Here is a 4482-nt window from a genome sequence, read left to right on the forward strand (position 1 = left end):
TAAAAAAGAGCACTTGTTGCTCTTCCAGAGGACCTAAGTTTGGTTCCCAACACCCATACTAGGTGGCACACAACCATCTATAACTCTAGCTCCATGGGATCTGATGCCCTCTTCTGGCCTCCTTAGGGACCAGATACACATGTGGTACATATACATACATACAGGCAAATGCTCATACACATAAGTTTTTTTTTAACCTTTTAAAAAATTATTTATTTTAATTTTTATTTTATATGTATAAGTATTTTGCCTGCATGCATATAAGTGCACTTGTGTTGTGCAATGCCTGTAGAGGTCAGAAGAGGGCATTGGATCCCCCAGAACTGAAGTTACAGACAGTTGTTAGCTGTCGTGTGGGTGCTGGGAATTGAACCCAGGTCCTCTGGAAGAGCAATCAGTGTTCTTAATCACGGAACCATCTCTCCAGCCTCAGGGTTTTTTGTTGTTGTTGTTGTTGTTGCTGTTTTGATCTTAAAAAAGACTATTATGCTGGGCATGGTGGCACACGCCTTTAATCCCAGCACTTGGGAGGCAGAGGCAGGCAGATCCCTGTGAGTTCAAGGCCAAACTGGTCTACATAGTGAGTTCCAGGTCAGCTGGAGCTACAGGGAGACCTTGTCTCAGACAAAAAGATAGAAAAAAAAAGAATATTATATTCTCTATAAATTTGTGCTATCATTATGTAAGTTAGTATAGAGGTTTAAAAACAAAGTAAGAATAGCACTACCACATGACCCAGCTAGACCACTCATCAATAGACACCAAAGGATTCTGAATCAACACACCACAGTTTATTCATGTTTATTGGTCTATTCACCATAGCCAAGAGCTGTAATTGGTATGGATGCCCACCAACAGATCAATGGTTAAAGAAAATGCAGTACACACACAATGGAATCTTATTCTGCTGTAAGAAAGATGAAATCAGGACATATGTAGGAAAATGGACGGAACGCGAGATCATCCGTTAAAAATAAATCAGATTCAGAAAGACAAATATTACATGCTTTCTCTCATGTGTGGAACCTAAATTTTAAAATGTATGTTTTTAAATTTAGTATTTACTTATTTTTTTATTTGTGCATGTATCTGTGTATTGGTATGTGTACATATAAGTGCAGTAATCACAAAGGCTAGAAGAGGGCGTCAGATTCCCTGGAGCTGGAATTGCAGATGGTTCTGAGCTACCTGATAAGAGTCGTCTGCCAGAGCAGCAAATGCTCCTAATCACTGAGCCATCTCTCCAGCCCCTTCAACTTCTGCTCATAGATGATGCAGAAACACCTGCAACCTTCTGGGACTCGTGCATGTAACTCAGCTCACCTTTAGCCTTTTTCTTCTGAAAACTTGGATGTCTGTCTCTTCCTATTTGCTAGTGTGATAGTTTTGGTTGTCAACTTGACAGGATCTAGAATCACCATGGAAACAAACCTCTGGGCACATCTGTGAGGAAGTTTCTAGATTGAGTTAACATAGGTGGGAAAACCCACCCTGAATGTAGGCAGGGGTTCCATGGGCTGTGGTCCTGGACTGAATAAAAAGGAGAAAGCAAGCTGAGCACCAGCTTCATCCGTCTCTGCTTCCTGACTGTGGACGCAATGTGAGCAGGTGCCTCATGCTCCTGCCACCATGCTTTCCCCACCATGATGGATGGTGAGCCAAAACAAACGTTTCTTCCTCAAGTTGCTTTTGTCAGGCATTTTGTCACAGCAATGAACAAGAACTGCAACCACCGGTCATTCATGTCCTTTACTCTTCTTTCCAGCATCCCCCATTTTGTTCTTGTCACAGCTCATACAGAAAACTGATGAGTGGCATACCAGTCATATTCCCTGAGCCTGTTTCCATTCTACCCCAGCCATCCCCTCCGAGGAAATGGGACTCAAATCTTACAGCATCCTTGGCTCACACACATCATCTTACCTTCTATTTGCATGTACAAAAACGAGAAAAAAAAAGCATGCTTTTGAGCAATTATCCATAAACTTAGTAAAGTAAGTCATTGACTGATAGCCTAGGGTAAGTATCTTTCACCCTGGCCAGAGGTCAAGTCAATGACTTACTTCACTAAGAGCGTGTGTGTGTGTGTGTGTGTGTGTGTGTGTGTGTGTGTGTGTAGCCCAAAGTTGATGTCAGGAATCACCCTTCATTGCTCTTCTACCTTATTTTTTGAGGGTCTCTCAGTCAAGCCCAGAGCTCACCAATATGACTAGTCTCACTAGCTGGCTTGCTCTGGGGAATGCTCTGTGCCTGCCTTCTGACGCTGGCTGGAAATACTCGCAGATCATCACACTTCCTGGCACTTACATGAGCTTCTGGGGATCCAAACTGGTCCTCATCCTTGCACGTCAAGTGTTTTTATCACTGAGCCGTCTTCCCAGTTCTTGTCACATTTTAATTGCTGTTCCCATTTTATTTCAAAGAATTCTAGAAACAAATCCAGTCAGCCGTAGAAGGATGAAGGTGAAAGGAGAGAGAGGAAAATGAAGAGGAGGCAAGAGGGAAAGAAGAAAAACACACAGAGCCTATTACCCTACTGGGTCCAGACCACATGTCCCCAGGCGAGTCTGTAGAGAGTTCCTAAGTGGCCACTGTTGAGCCCTGAAGCTGGGAGTCTTGTAACATAAAAGAGGATGTCAGATCCCCTGGAGTTACAGGTGGTTAAGATTTTGAAGACAGAGCTGGACATGATATGTATCCTCAGCTGGTCAGGAGGCTGAGGTAGGAGGATGCAAGTTCAAAGCCAGCCCTGTCAACTAAGCAAGATTCTGTCTTAAGAAAAAAAATAAAATTAGAGCTGGGACTGCGGCTTAGTGGTAGAGCATTTGCCCAGTATACACAAGGCCTTGGGTTCACTCTATTTCCAAAAAAAATTTTGGCTGTTTTGCCTAGGTAATAATGACCACATCTTCAATCCTATGCCCTGATGATTCTATCATCATGATAGACTACCCCACAGGACCAGCTGGGTGATGGATTTTGAAAGTTATAAGACTAACACCTCTGAGCCCTTTGAAGTAGATTGAAATGTGGGGTTTGCAAAGATGACAGAGGCTGGAGAGATGGCTCAGCAGTTAAGAGCACTGACTGTTCTTGCAGAATACCTGGGTTCAACTCCGAACACCCACATAGCAGCTAACTCTAGTTCATCCTAACTCTAGTTCCAGGAGATACGACACCTTCTGACCTCCATGGCTATTGCATGACATGGGTGCCTTACATACATACAGGCAATACACTCATAATAAATATTTTTTAAAAAATGGATGACATCTGCTGGGCATGGTGGCACATGCCTTTAATCCCAGCACTCAGGAGGCAGAGGCAGGCGGATCTCGGTGAGTTCAAGGCCAGCCTGGTCTACATAGTGAGTTCCAGGACAGCTGGGGCTACAGGGAGACCCTGTCTCAAAAAGACCGAAAAAAAAAAAAGGATGACATCTAAGGCTTCCATCTCCAAGGTTGGTAGTGTGTCCTATCATGAGTATAGACTGTCACTTGGTCTTTCATATCCCTTTACCTATGTGTAGCTCCTTACTTCCAGAGCAGCTGAGCCATCATCTCTCTCACCATATATATATATATTCTCTGTATATCACATATACAGAGAATGTGGACGTCATGATTTGAATAAGAAATGTCCCCCACAGACTCATGTTTGAACACCTGGTCCCCAGCAGGTGCTGCTTTTGGGAGAGATTATGGAACCTCTGGGAAGTGGAGCTTTGATGGAGGAAGTATGCCACAAGGGGTGGGTTTGCCATTTTACAGCCTCTCCTCACTTCCTGTTCTTTCTGCTTTCTGTCCATGATGAAAATGCAATCAACCAACTTCCTGTTGCTGCTGCCTTGCCTTCCCCACCGTGATAGACTCTACCCCTCTGGAACCATAAGCCAAAATAAACCTTTTCTTCCTTAAGTTGTTTTCTTCAGGGTGTTTTATCAGAGCAACACCAAAGTAACTAACACTTGGGGGTGGGGTCAGCCCCACAGCTTTGAGGTCATAGAAACAGAGTGTGGGAAGAGATGATTACCGCCAATATGGAAATTCAAACAAAAGTTCTCAAAAGACATCTGGAAAGAGACAGAGCAGTTGATTGGCAAGGCCAAGAGTATTAACAGTCCTTTGTCAGGCTGGAAATGGTTCAGCTGCTAAGAACTTATAATCACCTGTAATTTAAGGTTGGGGGGGTCTGACACCCTCTACTGACTGGTCTCTGCAGGCACTGCACTCTAGTACTAATATCCACACATACATACAATTAAAGATAAAATATAGGGGCTGGAGAGATGCCTCAGCAGTTAAGAACACTGGTTGTTCTTGTAGAAGACCAGGGTTTGAATCTCAGCACCCACATGACAGCTAACAACTGTCCGTAACTCCAGTTCCAGGGTATCCGACAGCCTCTTCTGACCTCCACAGGCATCACGTGACATGGGTGCACTTACCTACATGCAGGCAATACATGCATACACATAAAATA

Source organism: Nannospalax galili, unplaced genomic scaffold (assembly GCF_000622305.1).
Source record: "Nannospalax galili isolate Female #2095 unplaced genomic scaffold, S.galili_v1.0 scaffold899, whole genome shotgun sequence".
Taxonomy (NCBI): Eukaryota; Metazoa; Chordata; class Mammalia; order Rodentia; family Spalacidae; genus Nannospalax; species Nannospalax galili.